General features: G+C 43.0%; 1 long non-coding RNA gene across 2 annotated transcripts in view; it reads right to left on the bottom strand.

The window, feature by feature from the left end:
• Positions 1-26,346, bottom strand: part of LOC146079439 (uncharacterized) — a 241,064-nt gene that overhangs the window by 185,770 nt on the left and 28,948 nt on the right. For both annotated transcript variants that reach the window (XR_014474530.1, XR_014474531.1), the window contains exon 3: positions 8,990-9,045. This is a non-coding gene — a long non-coding RNA (uncharacterized LOC146079439). The remainder of the gene's footprint in view (positions 1-8,989; positions 9,046-26,346) is intronic.

Below are 26,346 nucleotides of genomic sequence, written 5' to 3'. Positions count from 1 at the left end.
GCAGTTAGGAGCTGATTGGATGGCTGTCACTCTCCATTTTATCACTTTTTGAAGCTTGATACATCTGGCCCTTGGTCCTGCTGTGAACCACACAGGTGCTGCTGTACACAGCAGGTGCCCCTTCAGGGTTTAGAGTCTGGAGGCAGGTGACTCCAATGCCTTTGGGCGTTACGCACCTGCCTGGAAGCTATGACAGATCCCATTACCCCCTGTTCGTGCTCTTGCCAACATGACATAATGCTGTAAATCATGTGACTGTGTAGAAGCCCTGTGTTCATCTTTTAGTATCTCTGATGTCATCAAGGAGGCCAACTCTCATTGAAGAGACCTGTTCACACCTGGCAATGGTGCATACTTCCTGAACATTGCAGAAGATGTATTCCTTTTTCTTCCACTTCCACAATGTCCACATGGCATGATTTATGTTTAAGATATGTATATCACTTCAGCCTGGAGCAGCCAACAAAACTATATTTATCTACCTACACATTTCATCATATTCATCTATATATATCTAGTGTCCATGTGTTTCCAAAACACTGCCATCTGTTGGAAGCAAGTGAAACAACATCTACTAGCTTTGGAAGCATTAGCTTCGAGCAGGCTTAGTATATAAAATTTTGCTTAATGGTCGGGACTGCTCGGGTTCTACTGGGTGGTCCGGTGCACCCATAGGGCATCAAGGATCAGTTTATTACACAATCGGTTGAAGCACCGAATCGTAATGGGACATTGTTGGATTTAGTATTAACAAATAATATAGATTTAGTTTCAAATACTAAATAGAACATCTGGAAAACAGTGACTACAACATGGTCTCAATAGAAATCAACTTCTGTAAACAACAACATACGGGAACAGCTAAAAATATAACATTTTAGGAAAGCAAACTTTGAATTATTCAGGGAATCTTTAAAATAATTTGAGTCTGAAGTATTATTTGCGGTGAAAAATGCAGAAGAAATGTGGGAAACCCTAAAAAATTGCTAGAAACACTAACTATTAAATATTTTACAAAAGGCAATAAGGGTAAAATCAATAGGAAAAAGCCACCATGGTTGGACAAAAAAGTAAGGACAGCAATAAATAATAAGCCAAGATCATTTAAATTTTACAAGGCTAACGGGAAGGAGGAGGTGTTCAATAAGTACAAATAAGTAAATAAAATTTGTAAAGGGATAATCAAAGTAGCTAAAAGGGAAAATTAACAGTGCATAGCCACAGAGAGCAAAACCTATCCCAAGAAGTTTTTGAAATGCACAAATAGTAAAAGAATAATAAAAAAGAACATAGAACATAGGCCCATTAACCAATATCAACAGAGATAGCTTTACTGAGGATAAGAAAAAGGCAGAACTGTAAAACACATTTTTCCAGCTAGAACTTAATATTGAATTAACGACAGATGAGATAAAAAAGAGGCTCAGCAAACTCAAAACAAACAAATCCCCAGGTCCGGATGGGATTCATCCTAGGGTTCTAATGGAATTAAGGGAGGACGTAGCAAACCCCTTAAATTACATTTTGAGAACTCATTATCATCTGGTAAGGTGCCTAAGGACCAAAGAATAGCAGAGGTAGTACCAATATTAAAAAAAATGAAAAAGAGAAGACTCAGCAAATTATGGACCTATGAGCTTAACATCAATAGTGGGTAATTTATTTGAGGGAATTTTAAGGGATGGTTTCCAAAAACATTTAGAGCTCCATAGTATAATCAGTAATAACCAACATGGATTTGTAAAAAATCACTCGTGCCAAACAAAATATTAAGCTTTTATGGAGGAAGTCAGCAACAACCTAGACATTGGAAATGCTGAGGCTTTTGATGCTGTGCCACATAAGAGGTTGATAAATAAAATGGAGGATTTGGGACTAGGGGTAAAGATTTATAAATGGGTAGAAAAACGGTTGTGGAATAAAGAACAGAGAGTGGTTGTAACGGTGCAGTATCAAGTATGACACCAGTACTAAGTGGAGTACTACAGGGGTTGGTGCTAGGGCCCTTTTTATTTAACATATTTATTAACGATATTGGGGTGTATATACTGATGGCACAAAACTGAGCAGGGTATTTAGAACAATCATTAATGTTTCCACGCTTCAGAGTGATCTTAATAAACTAGTGTGGAAAATTGAAAAATGAGGATCAATGTGGATAAATGCAAGACTATGCATCTTTGGAGACATAACCAGTGTGCTAGTTATAAGCTAAGTGGGTATACTTTGGGTATTTCAGAACTATAAATGGATCTAGGAGTCCAAATTGGTAACAAACTAGGGTGTAGTGCTCATTGTCATGTAGCAACAAATAAGATCAACAGGATTCTAGCATGCATAAGAAGGGGTATGGAGACTACGGACTCAAATGTAATTATGCCACTCTACAAAGCATTGGTTAGACCGCATCTAGAATACGGAGTACAATTCTGGGGCCCGCACTATAAAAAGGACATCCTAGAACTGGAAAAAATCCAAAGAGCAACAAAGCTAATAAAGGGAATGGAGAATTTAAGATATTAAAACAGATTGAACAAATTAGGATTATTTACGCTAGAAAAGAGATGTTTTTAGGAGAGATATGCTAAGCATGTACCAATGGGTTCGGATCATTTGGTCTACAGCATGATGGTCAACAGTCATTAGGTCGACACCATTAGGTCGACATGGGTCTAGGTCAACATGGGAAAAGGTCTACATGGTTCTAGGTCGAAAGGTCATTAGTTCGACAGATCATTAGTTCGACAGGTCATTAATTTGACAGTGTATAGGTCGACAGTCAAAAGGTCAACATGGGGTTGACCTGAATGTCAACACAGTTGACATGGACACAGTTTAAAGTGCACCACATCCCCTCGCATCGCTCGCTGCGCTCTCCATGCTTCGGGCACGGTGCATCGCTATGCTCGGCACACAAATTTTTTTTTTGTATAATCAGTTTTTATTAAATATCAAAAGAGACAATCACACAATGAGATATACGAACATCCAACTTATCTCGGCGCAGCTAGATGAATAATTATCAACAGTAGGTAGCAATATAATCGCTGTTAAAAGGGTCATCATGGGTCTACGGGACCATTTGGATATAATGAGCTGAGGAACGCAGAGAGGGGTGTGATGCGGGTATTTGCAATAATGCAATCAGACTAGGGTATATAAGGCACCGATAGAAGTGCAGAATAAGAAAAGGGGAAAGAAAAGAAGAAGGAAGAGAGCGAGAGGGGGGGCTGACCTTTCTCGAGGTTAGGATGGTGAAGGCGATTGAAGTCTAAAATAGTCTGGATCTGTATTCAGCTGGATTGCCTACGAAATAGAATCTTTGTAGTCTTGCGAGGATCTATACTCCAGCCAAGGAAGCCAAATGGCTGCAAAATCCGAGTGTTTGTCAACTGAGGATAGTAAAACATCATCCATGGACATATAATGGTTAATTTTGACAAACCAGGATTTGCGTGTGTGTGGGGGGGGGGGGGGTCGTGGTTTTCCACAGGACTGGTATACTTGCCCTTGCAGCGTTGCAAAGGGGTCTGAGCAATGAGGTTTTGTAGAAGGAAAGCAAGGTGGAAGAGAGGTTTAGCAACCAGAAGGCAGGCATTGTGGGAAGGGAGATGTGAAGTATGTTTTGTGAGGTCTCAATAACGTCCATCCAAAAGGATGCGATTAGTGGGCAATCCCACCGAATGTGTAATAGTGTTCCGGTGGCTGCAATATTTGGCTGAGCAATATATCTCCCCCGTGTGTACGGGGCTTAACAGACAGTAGCTGCCAAAGACGTGGGGACAGGGGAGGCTTGTTTGAATTGTGACCAATGTATTCCATCTCACTACTCTGTACCCTGGTGACCTGACCTCATGCTGCTTCACTGGTTAACAGTAGCCTAGAGATCCATCTGCAGTGGCAGATAAGTCATGCCCTGCTTTTATTCACTGCCCACATTGGCCACCTTTGCTATAACCATTTCATCTACTCTATACTAGGACTGCTGATCACCCGGGGCCCAATGTTTTACATCCCAGCTTTGCACCCTACAATCTACTGAAGATCACAGCAGCCATATATTATACAGCCTAGTGGACCTCTGAAGAGCTGTGGTTACCTGCTGGACTTGGTTTGGCACCTTCTGGTAGAGCAGGTTGTGGAATAAAGAACAGAGAGTGGTTGTAAACGGTGCAGTATCAAGTATGACACCAGTACTAAGTGGAGTGCTACAGGGGTTGGTGCTAGGGCCCTTTTTATTTAATATATTTATTAACGATATTGGGGTATATATACTGATGGCACAAAACTGAGCAGAGTATTTAGAACAATCATTGATGTTTCCACGCTTCAGAGTGATCTTAATAAACTAGTGTGGAAAATTGGAGTGTCGACGTTGACAAAAGGTCAACACAAGCCAAAGTTGGTCATGAAAAAGGTTGACACATGAGAAGGTTGACATGAGTTTTTCTACACCAACAAACAGAAGTTCTTGATTTGCCTCAGAAAAAAAAATCTTAAGGCTTCGTTTCCCTTCATCTGGCATAAACAATAGCAAGTAAATGATGGGGAGAGGACGGATAGGGAATTAGTCTGCACACTCTTAATGGGTCGTTATTCGTTTTATTTGTGGACCCGTATTGCCCGCTATTACGGTTCACTTGCGGGGGTGCCACTCAAGGTAACTAGGAGTATTAAGAAAACTGAGACGGCACAAAGAGTAGTGCCAGGAAAAGACGTTACGCTGTTAGAGTGCACACTGTTTGTTTGTATTTTTCACTGTATTGTGGTCTGAGTTTGTAATAAAATTTAACTTTTAATAAATTTGCTTTAAAAGGATTTCCTCTTTATTTTTATTCCTTTATATTCGTGGGGAAAAGAAGAGGATTGGGTTTTCTAGGTGAAATATAGAATTAAAATTGTTTACATTTAGACATGGTGCTCATACAAGGAAACGAAATGAGAGGGTGTATAAGAATAGAATGTTTAAAACAAAAGAATGTTAGAGTCCGTAGTCTGCTGCACTTGATTTGATTTTTTCAATGTTATAATTTTGTTGCAGGTATTCTCTGGGTCTTATTGTGTCTATGCATCGTTGCCTGTGATTGGCTTTGCCCAGCTACCTGTGTAAATGTATCTGGTACACGAGTGTAAGCTGATTTTTAATGTTGCCACTATTGTTGGCTTTTTTAGTTCAGCACATTTCTTTATTACAGAGGTACAGTAGGTGTGTGTGCTGGTTATTTTTATAATTGGGGTTGTGTCACCTCCTTAGATCTCTAGAGGTTCTGTTAGCCCCAGTTGGTCATTGTATATCGGGGTTTTGTAGTATACAGAGTTTTGGAAAAAGAATTATTTTAATGGAATTCTGTGTGTGGTTTTTACTTATATTTATAGCCTTTTAGGCTTAACTTGCACAGTCAGTTTTGGTGGGTCTATCTTTGTTTTCCCTCCGTGTGTATTCTGACGCCGCACCGGGGGTCCCCGCCTGGATCGGCAGTTGGAGCCCTGCTGCGGTTTATAATCACAGGTTTTATTGGGTTTTTGTTACAGTGATTCTCCCACTAAAATTCCACATGCATGTATCTGTTGTTACTTATTGGCACATATTATATTTGAATACTTATTTAGCACTTATTTGCAGGTCTTGGCTGGTATACCATGTATCGTTCTTATAAATTGTATCAATTGCTACCACGTTGTATCATTTAACTATAACAGTTATCTCCTGTCTGAATTGGTAGTTTAGGATTTTAATTTACAGTCTCCTGTTCTAGGAGAGTGTTGGTATTGATACTCTGTGCTTAGATCTTAGTATACCCAGCTCTATGGTGTCATTTTATCTGCGCATTTATTTGCCAGGTTTATACCCTATGCAGGATGAATTGCAGTCCCTTGATTGGGTAAGGGTTAACATTGATTGTCTGTGTGTCCACACAGATTTATTCTATGTGCGCTTGCTGTTTTTATAAGTAAGTTTCCAAAACACTTTATTCCTGCTCTGTATTAGTTGCAGGTTTTTATTTAATGCATATACACTTTAATTTACTAGAATATCACAACAAACCCAGAGAAGACCAAGTAGTGCATCTAACTACACAACCTCTGAAACAGAAATGTCAGAAGGTGACAATCCCGAACGCAGACTGTATCAAAGGAATTTTTTAGGCCGTGGTCGGAGAGACACACAAGACCCAGGCGAAAAACAAGGAGGAGCAAAAGGAGGAAGACGAAAGAGGGAATCATTGGATTGGAGAGACGAACCTCGCGAGAGGAGGAGATTCAGACAACAATTCTAATCTCAAACGAAATGCAGGATAACGCGAAAGACAACCTCAGAATTATAAATTTAACAGATAAAATCTTGACTCCAGAACAAGAATCCATTCTGAAAAGAGGTTTGTCTTTCTCGCCCACACAAAATCCTGACCGCTTTGAATGTGAGAAGGATTTAAACCTTTTCACAAGGAAAATTCTTTTAAAGAAATTTTTTGCCAACCAATCAGAATTTTGCAGAAATGAAACAACTGAGAGATCTCCAGAAGAACAAGATCCAAATGCCCTCGAAGAAAGTGACCTCCCAATACTTCAAATCCTGACAGAATTGGAAGATGAGAGCATTCCTGAAACCCCTTCCAATGAACCATTCAATAAAAACAAAATAAAGAAAAAATCAACCTTCCAACCAGATCCAAAAATATGTCCCCAAATACAAGTATACCAGAGTATGGTATCAAAAGATCTTGACTCCCTCTTCTCAAAACGAAATAAACAAGTAGACAACATCAATGAAGGAGAGAAAAAAGCTCTAAAAGAAATAGAAAAATGGGACGATACAGTGGTGAAGCCCTCAGACAAGGGGGGGAACATTGTCTTGTGGCCACTCAACTCATACCTACAAGAGATGGAAAGACAGCTACAAGATGAACAATGTTATAAAAAACTCACATTTAACCCGAGCCACAAATATACTCTGATGTATCAAGATATGATACAGGAAGCTTATGATAGAAAAACAATAAGCAAAAGTGACTTCCAGTACCTAAGAGTAGAAAAACCAAGAACACCAACTATGTACTTATTACCGAAAGTGCACAAAAACGAAAAAAAGCCCCCGGGTAGACCAATACTATCCGGGATAGGAAGCTTAACAGAAAAAATAAGTATTTATGTTGACCAATTCCTTCGAAAACATGTCACAGCACTGCCCTCATACACCAGGGACACGATGGATATTCTAAAAAAACTTGAAAACATAACTGTCAATGATAACACCTGGCTAGTGACATGTGACATCGAAAGTTTGTACACCAGCATTAATCATGATAAAGGAATTGCTGCAACAAGGTACTTCTTGAATATGGAAGCAAACCAAGAATTCAACAACTTTCTGCTGGAAGCACTAGAATTCATTCTCACTAAGAATTTCTTTACCTGTAACGAATCCCACTACCTCCAGGTGAGGGGCACGGCAATGGGGACAGCCTGTGCCCCCACATATGCCAACCTCTACCTGGGGTGGTGGGAGAGGGAAATTCTATTTCAAGAAAAAAATGAGGAATACACAGACAACATCTTGATGTATCAGAGATATATAGACGACATATTCATACTGTGGGAAGGAAGTAAAAATGACTTGGAAGTCTTTATCTCAATATTGAACACCAACAACTTGAATTTGAGACTGACCCATGAGGCAAGCAAGGTCTCCATCAACTTCCTGGACCTTACCATTAACATCGAAGATGAGGGGATAATAACAACAGATATCCACAGAAAAAGCACAGCAACAAATAGTATCCTACATTCCACAAGTGCCCACCTACCTGCAACAATCAGAGCCATTCCAAAAGGAGAACTGATTCGTACCAAACGCAATTGCTCCGATCCCGAAACATATGTAAAAAGAGAATCAGAACTGAGCAAAAGACTCCAAGATAGGGGATATAGCCAAAGATTAATTAAAAGAGCAAAAAAGGAAGTTGATGCAATATCGAGAGAATCCTTACTCCAACCCAAAACCCACAATGAAAAGGAAGAACCGGTGAGGTTTATAGGCAGCTTCAACAAAAACTGGAAAGAAATAACAGCCATCCTACAAAATCATTGGCAAATCTTGAAAACCGATGAAGACCTGAAAAAGATATTACCAACACAGGTACAAACAAGTTGGAGAAGAGCTAGAAACATTAAGGACCGTCTCCTAAAAAGCCATCTTACAAAACCATCAATTCCAGATAAAAGACCTGGCTCCACGAAATGCGGCAAGTGCAAAGCCTGCCAATATATGATCACAAGAACATCATATACAGATAAATGGGGGAAAGAGTGGAAGATACAAGAGAACATCTCATGCACCACCACGGGAGTCATATACCACCTACAATGCCCCTGTAATAAAACGTACATTGGCAAAACCATCAGACCCCTTAAGGTACGAATACTCGAACATGCAGGAACGATACGCAATGCACAGAGAGACAAGGATAACTTTAAGACCTTAACTCCTGTGGCCAAACATTTCCTCAAATTCCATAACTGCAAACCTGAAACATTGAAAGCATTTGGAATGAAACAAATACGTCTAGGAATAAGAGGAGGAGACCTTGATAAAGAATTGCTAAAACAAGAAACAAGAATGATCTTTATAATGGACAGCTTACATCCAACTGGTCTAAATGAGAATAATAGTTATACACCATATCTTTAGACATAAGAAATACATGAACAAAGAAATCCAGGAAGAACAAGTCAGCCAAGAATTCCAAACATAATAACACAAAAACCACTGAGTAAAAAGAAGAACCTACTGAAGATCAAATATTGGTAGAGAAAGGATCTCTCTCATCCACATATAACGGAAATAGGAAGGAGAATCAAAAACAATAATGGTTCAAACAATAAAAATCAATAACAGAAATAACAATCACATAAAAATTAGAAAATAATCATAAACCTAGTAATCAAAAAAAACAAAAAATTAAATTATAAAAAAAAGGAAAAAACTTACCTGGGTATACCATGCGATGTGCCTTCGGAGGAACGGCGGAGAAGTCTGAGAGAAACCTACAAAACACAGATGATAAATAAAAAAGAGAAACGTTAAAACAAAAGGACTTATTATTCACAAATATGATCACTCAATTTATCACTTATAATATAAGATACACAATATCACCCATTATAGGTACAACATAATGGGGCACATATGACATCTGGATTGATATATACTACACCCAATCCAGATATTCCACACCGTATTTAGAACAAGAATTCACCACTATCACTCTCTCCCCTTTCCCACCCATTCACCTGTTTCCCCCTATTTCCCCTAGAAATCATCACTCATCTTCCTAAAAAGCAATTAAAATAGAACACTAAGTGATTAACAATCACACCACGAATAGATCACCAACATTAACAATGAGTTCTACTATATAAACATAATTCTTCACTATTATCACTATGTGTATATGTATATGTATATATGTATATATGTATACATATACATACGTATATTTTTCACGTTTTTCTTTGCCAGTTTGTTCACTGTATTCACTTTTTTATCACACTTCCCCTTTAAATCCACCTAGATGTATACACTGAGACAGATCAATACTATATGGGAAACTGAATAAATCATAACGTTCCTATAATTAACAATATGACAATTATGAAGAGACAGACAAGTGCAATATAATAATAAATTTTGATAAGTCCAAGCAAGAAAGGAAGGATTAAACCTTATGACAAATCTCACAAAGTAGGACTTAACATTCTAAACTAAAGAGGACACTTTATTACACAGATTCCGGACCCCCCAGAACATGGCATAAAAGAATATCGATATCAGGATGCTAAAAACAGCTGGGGAATAGGGACACCAACATTCTGTTAATATTAAAGCATGTCCATTACATTATATACATACCCAAATAAAGATGTGATAAGACGTTTGAGCAAACAAGAAAGACATAAGTAAAATACTTATGTTTCAATATACAGAGTCCTGGGCAGAACTAACTCCGGGATCGAGATCCCAAGCCAGTGATTGGCTAGCCCAGCGCATGTGATGCATGACGCTAGTCACATGACCCGGAAACAAGAGAAACAGACGGAGATGCCGTCTGATCACTAAAAGAACTACAGCTGCGAGATTGGCTAGCTGAACAACACGTGACCGCGAAAACGCGACGTGATTGGAGGCTGAAAATAAATAAATATAATCCTAAGGAAGCACCTGGTTGGTCTTGAAAAAGCCTTGTTAGGTGAAACGCGCGTCGAGCTGTTAGAGCCCGACCTCTAGCTGCACTAAATGATATCAATGACAATGTTATAACAATGTATACTACTTGTACTTAGAGAAACAAGGTGTGTTTGTGGGGACAAGCAGTGGCAATATATCCACCCATAGTGGAGATAGCCAGCGATATGCGCATACACAGAGTATTACTTATCCATAGTGATAGAAACTCATGTACATACATAATAGTAAATTAAAGTGTATATGCATTAAATAAAAACCTGCAACTAATACAGAGCAGGAATAAAGTGTTTTGGAAACTTACTTATAAAAACAGCAAGCGCACATAGAATAAATCTGTGTGGACACACAGACAATCAATGTTAACCCTTACCCAATCAAGGGACTGCAATTCATCCTGCATAGGGTATAAACCTGGCAAATAAATGCGCAGATAAAATGACACCATAGAGCTGGGTATACTAAGATCTAAGCACAGAGTATCAATACCAACACTCTCCTAGAACAGGAGACTGTAAATTAAAATCCTAAACTACCAATTCAGACAGGAGATAACTGTTATAGTTAAATGATACAACGTGGTAGCAATTGATACAATTTATAAGAACGATACATGGTATACCAGCCAAGACCTGCAAATAAGTGCTAAATAAGTATTCAAATATAATATGTGCCAATAAGTAACAACAGATACATGCATGTGGAATTTTAGTGGGAGAATCACTGTAACAAAAACCCAATAAAACCTGTGATTATAAACCGCAGCAGGGCTCCAACTGCCGATCCAGGCGGGGACCCCCGGTGCGGCGTCAGAATACACACGGAGGGAAAACAAAGATAGACCCACCAAAACTGACTGTGCAAGTTAAGCCTAAAAGGCTATAAATATAAGTAAAAACCACACACAGAATTCCATTAAAATAATTCTTTTTCCAAAACTCTGTATACTACAGCAGACTACGGACTCTAACATTCTTTTGTTTTAAACATTCTATTCTTATACACCCTCTCATTTCGTTTCCTTGTATGAGCACCATGTCTAAATGTAAACAATTTTAATAAACAATAGCAACAAATGAAGTACCTGGGCTGTTAACTTCCCCTGCATTCTGGACCACAGTAAATCAGACCTCCATGTGTGGTCTCGTTACTTCATATCTTGGATATGCAGAAAAAACTCATTAAAGATGAACATACTTCCTCAGCTTTTATATTTTAAAACCCTGCTGATCTATATTGTTCTTATTTTTTACCTTCTTTCATATATGGTAACATACATAGGGGCCCATTGACTAAAATTATATTTACTACAATAATGTAAAAAATAGTGTTTTCAAACCCATTTACTAACATTATTTTAGTTTAACCTGCTTCAAACCATTCAATTCACATTTTTTTCTAGTAAGCATTTTTCCTACTCATAATGCTAAATGTGATCTAGCCAAACTTACTTAAAAAAACGCACATTTGGCCCTGTGATAATAACACCAGCTAGGTCAATCCATTATATTGACGTTCTGTTGATGACGAAGGCAGATTTTATTACGAGGACACGTTGTCAATTTTAACATTTTAATTATTTACAACTAAATTCAATAAAGAAAAAATAGTATAATTCATATAAGCATACATCATTGTATTCATTTTTCATTGGAAGTATATTAACACCATGCAAGTTTTTTTTTTTTTGGGGGGGGGGGATAAGCATCAAAATTTGCAAAACTTTTATAATCATATGTAGCACCCAAGTTTAATGTACGTCCCCATTCTATTCAACAGGGTTGTAACTAGTGCTGGTGCAAGGTTTCTCGGCATCCTAGGGAAAACTTCAACTTACAGTACTGCTTCCATCGCTGCCCACACACTAATACAACTTTCCAGAACCTCAGATGAAAGTGTGGAGGTAGCGTCTTAGAAGATCAACACCACCCATTTACATTCAACAAGGAGCAAAGTTCAACAAGGATGCCTATCTCAGAGTCATCCTTCATTTTGTGATAGACTCAAGGGCGCCCCCCAGATTCTCGAGCTGCCTAAAGCTGCCTAGTGATAGAGTTCACCCTGGTTGTAACAATAGATAATTGGGCCACAAGTCAACATTCTGAAGAAGCCCCAGTTATAGTTGACAGTCACTATGTTGACACATTAGAATGTTCACATGGTTAAAATGATTGGAAGCTGCAATCCCTGGATTCAAATCCTGCCGATTTTAGGCCAAAATCCCGCCGATCCCGGGATTGGCCTCCCTAGCTGACATGCTTCATGTTGACATGGTTAATGCCGACATTTTCCTTGTTGACAATATGATGATATCAACAGTCTTATGCTGTCTTTATGAATGTAGTCCTGGTCATTTAGTTTATTTAGCCCTGTCCTCATCACCCGAATTCAGGTCGTAATGGGCATTTATCACATGATTGTATGCACAAGGAATGTAAAAAAAAACCCTTGAGATGCGATTTATCGCACGGGAGCTTCAACGAAAATTGCAGTGTGATAACACATCACGCTCCATCACACAAGTGTATGGGCACCATAAGGTTGCAATAGCTGTGATCACAGTCAGAAGTTTAAGTGACATTCCTACGGAGACCAGAGGAGGGGCTGCAGCACTTCAAGTTCAAATAGGAGAGAAATGCCAACTGCCAGTGAGACAGTTTGGAATGGCAGTTGGTGGCAGTGGGTGTAGCTCCCCTATTTGAGCCAAACCTGCAGCTCCCCCTGGAGTCACCCCTGATACAGACACATTTTCTCTTGTGTATGGTTCTCTATGTTTCTGTCTATCGTACCTGTCATATGGGGGGTGATTCTATTTGACTCGGTAAGCTGTGAAGCTTGCATCGTACCAAGTCCTTTTGATGCCGCCCCAGGGAATGCACGCCTGCCCCCCAACCCCCAGGGCCGCCGACAGGGGGGTGCCAGGGGTACATCTGTCCCAGGCCACAGCCTCTGGAGGGGCCCGGGCAGCTGCCCACAGTTGCATGGCACCACCCCCCGCCGCTCCCGCACAAATGCCAGGTGCCGGCGGCCAGGCTCGCACAATACATAGTGCAGCCTGCAGAGCGGCGAGCCTAGGATACAGAGGGGCTCGGCGCTCTGCAGGCTGCACTGTGCAGTGAGTGCTCTGAGCCCCGAGTCCCGGGAGAAGAAGCTGCTGCGCCTTCGACACCACCGCTGGTAAGTAATTGTAATTGGGGGGGGAGTGATGGGCCCCAACATTACTAGTGGCGGCCCTGCCCCCCCCTACCATGCTGCAGTTTCCCCTCGCAACCATGCTACAGTGGGTGCCGGATGGGGTCCCGACAGTCGGGATCCCGACAGGCATTCACCCGACGTCGGGATCCCGACTGGGAAAACACCGACAGCCGGGTTCCCGGCGGCCGTCAGCTATTTTGCCTCATGGGGGTCCACGACCTCCATAGAGGGAGAATAGAATAGGTGGCTCGCGTAGTGAGCCACCACGCCCGCAGCGTGGCTAGTGCAGCGAGCTCGCAAGGGGCTTTGTTGCGCTCGCCATGATGTCTGGGTCCGGCCAGTCGGGATCCCGACGTCGGGATAATGACTGTCGGGATCCCGACTGTTGGACCCCTTTACCACACCCGCTGCAGTTTCCCCTCGCACCCTTGCCCTTGCATATGCCCCATGAAATTCTGGGCATTCCCATGGGCGCAGCCCATCACCGCCATCCCACTCCCCCCGCACTGATAAGTGCAAACGGGACAGCTAACTAGCAGTTCGCCATGCCTGCTCGCACCCTGCGTCTGCACATTAGCACAAATGCGCCAGCGCAGACCCAATACGTTACTCCTTCGTGCGAATGCGCAGGGGAGCAGTGGAATCATAATAAGGCCCTAAATGCTGAAATATAATTAGTCGCGAAAATGAATGTCATCCGAATAAAGAAGAGCAGTGAATTTATTACAGGGACAATCTTGTTGACATTGAGAAGCTGCACGTATGATGTGAAATGTAACAATCTCTCTCTCATCAGAGAAAGTCCAAAATATTAAAAGCCAATAAAAAACAGTGTAAATGTTATTAAGAAAAATAACACATAGGAGCTTGGAAGGCCTGTGTTTTCCAGGAAAAGGTTAATGCCATTCACATAATGTCAAGAACATCTTTCGTAACAGAAGTGTAACTTACAATTTTCACATTTTTACCTCTCTTTCAAATTCCTTCATCTATTTTTATCAGAGCTATTTTTATAGCTGTAAAAAAATTACCTATGCAGTATAAATTGTCTTGTACAGTAGCGGTTTCTGATGAATGATAAAACAATTAAACAATAGCACCCTCTATAGGAAGCAAGTGGGATTCCCATTTTACCATGTAATCTTTTGAAAATACATTCTACAGCAGAGTTTGGTACGTTGCGTACTGTCTACAGTGTGTTACGGTAAATTGTGAGTGGCTAATATAAAAAAGCAAATATTGTTGATATTAGCCTGACATTGATAACTTTAAAATCTATAAGGACTATACTACATACATATGATCTGATTCGTTACAGGTTGTGTTATTCTTCACAATGACATGCAGGACTGATAATATAACTCTGCTATGATCCAATTCATTAGATGTAAGTTTTGTATAGGAAGCATTACCTTAATGCTGACCATGTACCAAGATCATAAGCTCATGCCAGTCTTCCAGAGGCAAGTTGGAGTTTGATGCCCCCTACCTTAAAAAAAAATATGGTGTGTGTGTGGGAGCCATATTGTACCATAATGCAGGTGTTTGCAGGGCTCCTTGGAACTATGCAGCAGCTGATGCACTGCAAAGATCAAGTGCTGCTGTACATGTAGGTGTCACTTCAGGGCTTGAAAAACAGAGGCAGGCTTCTCCACTGCCTCTGGGGGTTACACCCATGCCATGTACCACTAGAATATTTACTTAGAATTCACTTTCTTGGATCAGTCGGATTGTTGCACAGCATTGTGGGTGTCCTGTACTGATCATGGACAAAACTTAACTCATCATCTTTCCACCATCCAAAGTCTCCACCCAACCCCAATATCTCCATCACGGTCAACAACATCATGACTCACGCCACTCACTCACACCGCCACCCGAGGTGAGTACATTGCCGGTAACTGCCGCCATTGCACGTTGGGAACAGAAGGCAGGACAGGGGTGGAATGTCCAGGGTCTTGTGTACTTCACATGAATCTCATCTGAAGTACACAAAAGCCATCCAATGTGCCCCTGATGGCTTCAGACTCCAGGAGGTGGACCAGTGTATCAAACCTCCTCTCCTCTGAACATTGTATAGTTTGCCAGTGGCAGTGACACAGCAGGCTACAGAGTATGGAGGCAGAAGTAAAGAACCTGTAGTTCTGCAGCTTGAATGGGTCCAGGGCATAGGCGAATCTAGAAATATGGTAATGGGTGGTCCTAGAACATTTGGTAAGATTTTGCGCGCAGCAAAGCCGCACGCGTGCGTGAAAAAAGGGGGTGTGGTCTAATTTCAAGGGGGTGTGGCTTAATAGAGGCAAATCACTCCCTGATTTTCTGACTGCTATGAGGGCATGCCCAGCCACCAGCCAGCCAATTCCTCAGGCATGAATCATGCCTGACAGGGCACTAGGGCAGGGCAGGAGGTAGAAAAATCAGGAGGTAGAAAATCACAGGTATTCCAGGCGGGCCATAATACTTTTTACCCCCACACAAAAATCACCAGCCACCAGGCAGCCAATTCCTCAGACATGAATCATGCCTGACAGGGCACTAGGGGCAGGAGGTAGAAAATCACAGGTATTCCAGGTGGGCCGGCGGCCCATAATTCTTTTTAAGTCCAAACACAAACATCACCACACCAGCCACCAGCCAGCCAATTCCTACCCTACTCCGTTTGAAGAATAAGAAAGAGTCAGGCTCCGAGACCCCGCCACCGCCGCCGCGTGATCCCTGCTTTGCTAAGCTGGCTGCGCTGCACGTAGTGGAGGAGGACGGCGTGTTTCTGGCTGCTGCTGCGGCGGAGGAGCACACGTGAGAAGAGCACCGCCCAGGGTGCACTGCTCACGCTCCGCAAAGGACCATGGGAGGAGCTGTGTGCAATCGGGCATGCGCACAGCCCTCCCTGTCCTGTTACGGTGGCCATGTTTGATTACACTTATGAAAAAAAATGTAGGCAGCGGTGCTGCAGCAATTAAAATATTATTCAAGTTTGTTGCGGTGGCCATGTTTGATTACACTTATGAAAAAAACGTTTAGGCAGCGGTGCTGCAGCAATTAAAAAATTATTCAAGTTTAAGACGCCGGGCAGTCTAATGGATAGTCCGGTGCATCCCCGGACCACCCCCTAGATTCGCCTATGGTGCAGGGGAAGCGCCATGCCCCTGTGACAGTCTGCAATATTGTTGCAAGCTTATTTGCAGGTTTGCACAGGCTGGGATTTCACTGGGCGGTATATACCTGATCATAGGACTATGCAAATGAGCAGCCCAACGATCAAGTCTGTATAACTCCCTATGTTTTATAACCCTTAGGTTATATATTTTATCACATATGAATAAAGCCTGTATCATGCATCATGCATGGCCGCTTACCCAGTGGTTAGTCAATATCAGTGGGGGGAGAAGGCGGTGAAAAAATAAACATAACATACAGTTTGAGCTGTCTTCATCTAGTTTGCCAGCAAATGTGGACAGGAATGGGGCACATGAGCGTCTCAGATGCACCCACTCCACATTCACCAGTGGGTCTCGGCGAATGGCATGCCAAGGCTCAGCTTGATGAAGACGGTTCCATCTGTACCTGTAATATGTGTGACAGCTGCATGACCCATGGGATCGGCAGTGATGTGTCTCATAGCTGCATAATTCTTTCCTGTATACAGTAAGGAGAAGCTGAGAGCTGCTGTATCCTGTGTACAGTGGTGGCGCCATCTAATCAATCTATTAGCATCAGCTGTTGAGATACAGATGGAGCGCCTCTCAGCCAGCTCAGGGAATCGCAACATCCATTCGCAGCCTGTAGAGTAACACCCACATCATTTGATGGTTGCCGACCATCGAATGATGTGGAACGTGCACACAGATCTAAGAGCAACCTTACGTCAGTGTGCACATTTGGAGGGAAGTGGGCGGGCAGCTGACATCTGGTGATGTCAGCTGTCCACCCCCCGCACCCACGTCATCGTTCATTAGCATGAGAATGCCCAGTGGTTTCATGGGAACGCCCATAAAATGCTGGGCATTTCCGTATGGTAATGGAAAATCACATGTACGTAAGTATTCACAAACTTTGCCATGAAGCTTAACATCGAGCTCAGGTGCCCCTGTTTCCACTGATCATCCTTGAGATGTTCCTACAGCTTAATTGGAGTCCACCTGTGGTAAATTCAGTTGATTTGACATGATTTGGAAAGGCACACACCTGTCTATATAAGGTCTCACACTTGCCAGTACATGTCAGAGCAAAAACAAGCATGAAGTCAAAGTCTGTAGACCTCTGAGATACTTTAGGATTGTCTCCAGGCACAAATCTGGGGAAGGGCACAGAAAAATATCTGCTGCTTTGAAGCCCCAATGAGCACAGTCACCTCTATCGTCTGTAAATGGAAGTTCGGAACCCCCAGGACTCTCTGAAGCAATAAACCAATCAGGCCTGTATGGTAGAGTGGTCAGATGGAAGCCTTAGTAAAAATCATATGGCAGCCAGCCTGGAGTTTGCCTAAATGCACTCAAATGCACAAATGAAGCTCAGACCATGAGAAACAAAATGCTCTGGTCTGATGAGACCAAGATTGAACTCTTTGGCGTGAATGCCAGGCATCATGTTTAGAGGAAACCAGGCACCACTAATCACCAGGCCAATACCATTCCTACAGTGAAGCATGGTGCTGTCAGCATTGGCCTCAGATTGGGGTGACAGTTATTTTTTTCAGCAGGACAATGACCCTAAGCACACAGCCAAGATATCAAAGGAGCAGCTTCAGGACAACTCTGTGAATGTCCATTAGTGGCCCAGCCAGAGCCCAGACTTGAATCCGATTGAACATTTCTGGAGAGATCTGCAAATGGCTGTGCACCGACGCTTCCAATCCAAGCTGATGGAGCTTGATTGTTAGGTTGGAAGGCTGGGTGTAGAACGTCAGACGTGAGCCCGTAGCCGGGACCGCCGGTTAAGACGGCCACAGCGAACCCTACACTCTCTCTGTTGGGTTCCTCTGGCAGATGACTGGCCACTGCGAGAGCTAGTGTTCACCTGTGGCCGCCGCGTCCGAAGGAGCGAGTTATGCCCGCTCCAGCCCCGATGCAGCCAGGTCTTATGTTGGGACAAGTGGCCAGCGATCGTCAGAGGTAACGCAAGAGGTAATTCTAACTACAGGGCCTGACTGGAAAAACACACCCTGACTGCCGGCACCAGGCCAAGGACGGGGACGCGACCCAGTCACAAACACAAGGGAGATAACACGGGGAATCGCCACCATGCAAAAACAAACCCAAAAGAATTCCCCAAAACGACAGAGGAATGTAACAGGGAAACTGCCCTGCCTAATAACAGAAATAAAGAGACGATAGTGAATGAGCCCCGCTGCTAGCGGAGACCAGCGAGGAAAGTCCAAGAACACAGGGACTTAATCCTAAATAATGAAATGGCTGTGCAGCCAGAGAATGTAACTGAGAGACTATAGGCAATCTGCCCACAATAAAAGATAAAGAATAAAGCTCCAATAGGAGCACTCACGTGACCCCTGAAGGGGTAGCCGGGCGGACAGTGGCAGGGATGCACCAGGACTGAGACCAACAAGTCTCTGGGAGACAGGGTCTGGGAACAGGCGATGCGACCAGGACAGCTGTCAGAACAAGCTATAACCGGCGCCATCTTGCCTGTGAGTATCCCTTAAAAGGGACACTGCAGCCAATGGAATGTCCCTGCTGGGACCAGCCCCCGGCTTTTAATTTACTCAGGTGGCCGAGCGCGCGACTCCCGTCGTCCCCTGTTACCAGGCAACCGCTGGGTGACTGCAGGGGAACGCCGGGAGCTGATACAGTGACGCCCGCGCCGGGCGGAAGTGACGTCACCCCGCCGGGCGGAAGTGACCGCCGGACGCTCGGCTGAGCTGGGCGGAAGCGCAGTGTGCACCTCCTGTGCACCAGCCCTCGGCCGCCGAGCGTCAGAGACGCTGACATTGATAGGTGTTGCATGAATAGGCAAATCTGCCCCAAGATAGGTATGCCGAGCTTGGCGCATCATATTCAATATGGATTGAGGCTGTAATTGCTGCCAAAGGTGCATCAATAAATTATTGAGCAAAGGCTGTGAATACTTGTACATGTGATTTCTTAGTTATTTATTTTTACTAAAAATCTCCCCAAAACTTTTTTCACATTGTCATTATGGGATATTCTAAAATGGATTAAATGAATTGATTCTGTTTTGGAATAAGGCCATAACATAAAAAGTGGAGCGCTGTGAATACTTTCCAGATGCACTGTAGCTGTATAGGTGTGGTGCCGGTGCATACATAAAACCAGGGGAGGCTCCAAAGGTGGGGTTGCAGCACAGTTCAAAATTCAAAAAGAGAAGGCAAAGCAACTGCCATTCCAAACGGACTCACTGGCAATTGTTGCAGCTCCCTTAGCACCAGCAGCACTCTACACTGCAGGAAACACTGGCAAGTGTTCATTTACCAAAATACTATTTTCCAGCTTGTGGGCAATTACTGAGCTGGGAGTGTGCATGGTACACAATACCTCCCCTCCACGGTATAATGAATAGCCATGCCTTTAGTTTTCTTAGTTAAATGTGTTCTAAATAGTAAATTAATACAGACATTTTAAGAAGAATAGAAGGAAAACTGTAAATCCCCTCTTTCCCTCACACAAGCAGCGGGCCCTCCACTCAGAGCTGATCTTCTATCGCTTCAAAAAGCACATGTCAGGTTCAGGGGGTGGGCAGGTGGTTTTGAAGCTGAATGGCTTTCAACAAAAGATTCATTACACAATGGACCATTAGGACTTCCATGAGGTAAAAGGGGAAGTACGAGCTATCATCGCATGTCAGCAGCAGCTCTGTCTTTGCTGGTCTTTCCTCAGCACAATTATGCTTTTGGGTCAATAATCTGAAACCCACTAATGAGATGTGCCAAAGCACCAGGTAATACATCTGATATGATGTAGCTAAAGTTCAATACTGAATTGGATAGACATATTTAGTTAAGTATAAAAACAAATCAGTTATTTTAATCATATTGGACCTGGTTCAGGTTGGCTCGCTAGGCAGAGTGTATTTGCTGCCTATTAAGCACCTTAACGCCGCAACGCCGCCCCCTAGCACAGCCGCAACCCCGGCACTCGCCATGCGAGGGGATTTGTTCGCTAACACATCCCGTCAAATGTAACCGCTAGCAGGAGAAATCATTCAATGGTCGCCGGCATCGAATGCTTTCTGTTGCCTTCGGAAACAAACTGACTTTTATTTCCTCCGCAGATCGCCGAAGACGGGGCAATGTAATAGACATCATTAGTGCTGGTGGCTTCTAATCATAAAGTATGTGGACTAACAAGCAAATCTTGACCCTCGTGAAATACCTGAACGCGAGGACGACCAATAAATATTATTTATGTCATTTAATTTTTTTTTTAATTTTTCAATAAGAAAATTTTGGCTTAACAATGTGCTGTTCGAGCCTAAAGTTATCATTGTCTATTAATTATTGTATTGTTATTCTGTTTTATTTGCAATAAAAACATAAAAAAAAAGAAAAATGAAAATTTTGGGTATGGGGTGGCCTGAAACAAATCTCATATTCTACGGCTCCGTGATTCAAAAATGGTTCTGGTTGATACCTGTAGGTCTACTGTGTATAAGGTCAGCAGTCAATAAGTTGCAGGAGCTTAGAATAGCGCTCGTTTTGTAGCAATTTCAATTTTATTATTATTATTATAATTATTATTTTTATTATTAGTATTATGTTTTATGTATACGGCATCAGACATAGGGGGAGATTCTCTAAGCTAAAAATGTGGTAAAAACCCCATTATCTGGGTTTTTACCGCATTTTGGGATGCTGTAAGCATCCACCGCCGGGTTACCGCGGCAGGGGGCATCGCCAGAAAAATCTGGCAATGCCCCATAGAAGCCAATGGGCTTCTACCGCATCCCACCGCCGCCCCACAATGACCCCCCACCGCCCCGCATCGCCCCCTCACCTGTGTCCGGGCAGCACAGAGCTGTGCTGCCCGGACCTATGACCTCCTCCCTGCACTGATCCTCTTCCGGGTGCAGGGAGGAGGAGAGCCCGGCGCAGCAGCAGCGCCGGGTGTGGGAGGGAGGGGGAGCAGCCGGGACCTGCTGGGATCCGGCGACTCTCACCGCAAAGGACAGCTCTTAACGCAAGAGCTGTCCTTTGCTATAATTATCGCATATGTTAGAACATATGCGATAATTATAATTGCGATGGCCGGCGAAGGGGGGCGGAGATTCTTAGAGAATCTCCCCCATGCTCTGTAGAGCCATACACAGGAGAAAAAAAGAGATGAAGTACAAAGGTACATGATACCATCAATAACATAACTTTACATTTAGCAACTGGTGGCTGATGGCAAATCTTATTGAGTGTAACAGTTCATTATATAGAATGGGGGCAGAATGGTAGAAGTACAGAAGGTGACAGTGGGAGGAGATAAGCAGAATGATGCGATCAGGAGGTAGTGTGAGTGGTAGGAAATGTATGTAAGAGCAGAGAGGTTGGGGGCTTTGTAGATACAGGAGAGAGAAAATATATAACAGAAGAAAATGCCCCTGGCCGTTGAGATTTCTCAAAGCTCATGCAGCTTCAGCTACCTGGATGGCCAAAACACAAGGGGTTATTCAGACCTGTACCAATAATCAAATGACTGCGCATGCATACAGTTTGTAGTACGCATGTGCAAGGCCACTCTGCGATAAAATCCTGATACCTTTTTATCGCTGGCCATATGCAAGTTGATTGACATGAAGCCGGCGTTTGGGGGTGGTATTTGGCCATTTTCTGGGAGTGTCAGGAAAAACGCAGGCATGCCCAGACGCTTGAAGTGAAGTCATGTGACGTCAGCTCTGGCCCCAATCACACGGTTTCTATCGCACCCGCTGAGTAAGTCCTGGGCTACGCACAGACTGCACACAATGGGAAAATGATTCGATGGTGAGCAGCTTGCGTATAAATTTGATGCTGATCCCCGATCTGCCGAATTTTCTCAAGCCTTGTACAGTAATTCGCAGGCTTGCACGGGACAGGATTTCCTCTGGTTGGGCAGTGATTATCTGATTAGGTCTCCATAACTCCCATAATACATACAGATGTAGCCGGTTTTATCTTTGCTGGCGAACCGCCAGCAGCATGCTGCTGGCGATCCGCCAGCAACACGGCGCTCCATCTGACTGAGACCGGATACTGAGACGCGCATGCATGGGGGACGCACGCGCGTCTCAGTATCCGGGCGGCGAGGCGGACGCAATACTGTCCGCCTCCCGCTCGAGGGGGCTGGGGGGGACCCGAGGAGGCTGCGGGGGGGTGCGGTCGCCCGGTGTGGGCACCGGGCGACCGAGGGCAGCACCGTCAGAAGGTGCCCGCGCATCCCCTTCCGGCATACAGATGGCGGCGGGGCAGGGGATGGCGATGGCGACGCCCTCGCCATCACCTGCAAAGATGAATCCCACTACATCTGTACTAAAGAGAGGCACATTAAATGTACTGTATGTATTAAGTGAATACATGTTTATCATGTAATGGAACGCTATAATAATTATCACATATTATTATAATAATTAACAAATAATAATAATAGCCAATATTATTTGTAAATTAAATAAAGGGGCAATCGTATTTGTTTTACTAATTGCCACTCTAATAATTAATTAATTAACAATAGAACCACCAATTATATTGCACTACAAAATCCAGCATGCAGATGCATCAATCATTTCTTAAGGTACCCATAGACGGTCCGTTCCCGAACCGTCCGTTTTGTACTATGCGATGCACGCTCCCGTGCATCACATAGTACGGTACAAAAAGTATGTGCTGCACATACTTTTTGTACTAGCTAAACATCGTATCGGATCGCATTGCATGCACTAGGCATGCACTAGGCATGCGATCCGATACGATGCATGCTAATTAAGACCCAAACGGATCCGTTTAACGGACCGTGTATGGGCCCCTTTATTCTGGTATAAAGGCGCAGGCATAGTCAGTAAGCTTGCAGATTAGTCATTGTTTTAACATATAATACTAAAGTGTATGGGTCATAGGGTGGACCACTAAATGTTGAGAGGGCTTAGGTCAACACATAAAATAGGTCGACATGGCTAATGATGACAGGGTCGGAAGGTTGACACAGCATTAGGTCAACAATGGGAAGGTAAACAGTCAAAAGGTTGACACATCTTTTGTCCGGAATTTCGTTGACATGGACATTGTATGAGTGTACTGCATTGGGTGCAGCGCCTCCCTCCCTCCACACCTGATTGGATGGTAGGGTATGAAATACAGATGGAGCAGCTGCCATTGGAGCGAGACGCTTGCGCACTCTGTTCAATCAGAGCCCTCCCCAGGCTTCCTGCTGCTCCCCCGTTGACGCCTGCAGCCATCACTAATCCTGCCCGTCTCCCTGAAGAGGAGACGGGCAGGGAATCCACTCCCTGCCGCCGTGCTAACGGGGACACGTGAGCATGTGAGACGCTTGGGCGTCTTCATCAGATGGAGCGCCAGACCGCCAGCCTGCGCCGGCTCAAGGGATCTGGTGATTCCTCAGGCTGGCTGGAAGGCGCTCCATCTGTACCATCTGTCGGCACAAGTCAGCTCAAAAAAAGTGGAAAACTTATGATGACTTTTTGACTGTCAACCTTCCCATTATTGACCTAATACTTGTGTAGACCTTTTGACCCTGTTGACCTTAACCATGTCAACCTATTTCACATGTCGTCCTATGCCCTGTTGAGCTTCATAGTGTCGACCGAGCGACTGTATCCCATACTAAAAGAAAATAACAGCAAATAATACTGATGTGTGTGGGCAGCACGGATGGTGTAATGGTTAGAATTACTGCCTCACAGCACTGAGGTCATGGGTTCCATTCCCACCATGGCCCTAACTGTGTGGAGTTTGTATATTCTCCCCATACTTGCGTGGGTTTACTCCGGGTACTCCGGTTTCCTCCCAATATCCAAAAATATATTGGCAGGTTAATTGGCTCCCAACAAATTAACCCTAGAATGTCTGTGTGTGCGTGTATATGTCATAGGGAGTATAGATTGTAAGCTCCACTGGGGCAGGGACTGATGTGAATGTTCAAATATTCTCTGTACAGCGCTGCGGAATATGTATGTGCTATATAAGAAACTGTTAATAAATAAATAAATGTGTGAGAGTTGCCTAATACTACTTTGTTAGTGTTTTGAACACACAGTCACACAGACAAATCCCATGGCCATGTGTTGTTTTATGTGAGAGGTAAAAGGTTACTTTCCCAAATACAGTCGTATTTTTTCCTTCTTCATTTTAAATAATGTAATCAAAATAGAATTTCCTACCGTTCATAATTAATTGTCTATTCCCAATTCAGATTAAAGTAAGTATTATTCCATCAGCAGTGTTTCGAGGAAGATCTAAGGACCTCTCCCTAAACAGTGACCATCTGCTAAGCATAATTTGGGGTTCTGACAGTCAGACACTACTCAGCTCCCTTGTTGTTCCGTATTATTGCCTGTCTGACAAGAGCAATAAAGGGTTGTCATTAGCCTTACATGACAGTTTTTAAAATGACTTGCAAAAGAAAGACTTAAATGTACAGCCCTTTGAAAACACACCAGATTTTTATTTCATCTCAAAAGTCGTTATTGCAGTTCTTTGCTCTTTTCGGTTTGCATTAATTGAATTGAATGTATTTATTTTAGGGATGATTCAGGTTCTCTGGTCCCCTTGCAATTTGTTTATTTAAAAAAAAAATGTTAAAATCATGCACACTGGATATACATGTAACATAGCTTCAGCAGTACATCGATATTAAAATGCCTAAACAATGAGTAAGTGGAATGATCAGTTCCAAAATTCAAGCAGGATATTGTATAGAGAGTTTTAGATGTTGCATGAATGCTGACAATTGAAATGCTCTATTTACCGTAAGTTTAAGAGAACAAAGCCTGGCTCCATGGAATTTAAGATATTCAGCATAAAAATGCTTGGAAATTTTCATGCGAAAAAAAGGGGATATTGTAATTTTTAGAGGTAATTAGATTAGCAGATCAAAATATTTAGCGGGAAATGACACAATGGGTGAAATTTAATAGGATGAGAGATTCAGAAAGTGAGAGATTTGGTAATAAATCGCCAATTTGTTTTAAAGCGGCAATCATTTACACTGCAAAAGCAAACAGATTGCGCAGTGTAAATGATTGCCGTTTAAAAAAAAACCTGGAGATTTCTTAACAAATCTCTCACTTTCTGAATCTCTCATCCTATTAAATCTCACCCAATGTATGTGAACCACGAACCAGCAAGTAAATCATTTGCTCAATTTGATAATGCATGATATAATATGCAAAAGAATAAAACTTTTTAAAAGATTTATTTTTACAGTGTAAATCAGCCATAGTTTTTTGTTTACAGTGTAAATCAAGGTTTCTCCATCCAATGTAATGAATCAGTGGCACATAGTTACATACCTCCTTTTAACAACAATATTTGATTGTGGGATGTGTTGGTTGCCACGGCTCCCTCCCACCTCTCCCTCCACTCCTCTTCTCCAAGTTTTTCAACAACAAAAAGGTGGGGAATTTGACTGGTGTGGGACACCTGTCAGACCGTAACATAGGTGTCCTAAGGCAAGCTCAAGGAGGACAGAAAACTCCCGTGGAGCAGAAGGACAACAATATTATTTGTGTGGACTGTGGTGGGTTGCGGCACTGGCGTGCACCATAGCATTGCTTCATTATGCTGGTGGCTGCCACGGCTCCTTCCCGCCTGATGGCTCTTCCACCTCTGACGTCAGACGCATGTGACATCACCCGCACAGCGTTATTGGGGGGCGAATAACCCAACAGTGTTGATGTGCATGAACCGTCCTCGGCAGTGCCAGAGCTAGTTAGAGGCTCAGTATGCCCCCCTATCC

The sequence above is a fragment of the Crinia signifera genome, chromosome 5 (genome assembly GCF_055691185.1).
Source record: "Crinia signifera chromosome 5, ASM5569118v1, whole genome shotgun sequence".
In the NCBI taxonomy this organism is placed as follows: domain Eukaryota; kingdom Metazoa; phylum Chordata; class Amphibia; order Anura; family Myobatrachidae; genus Crinia; species Crinia signifera.
Note: the sequence above shows the minus strand (reverse complement) of the source record. Positions and strands in the feature narration are given on the sequence as shown.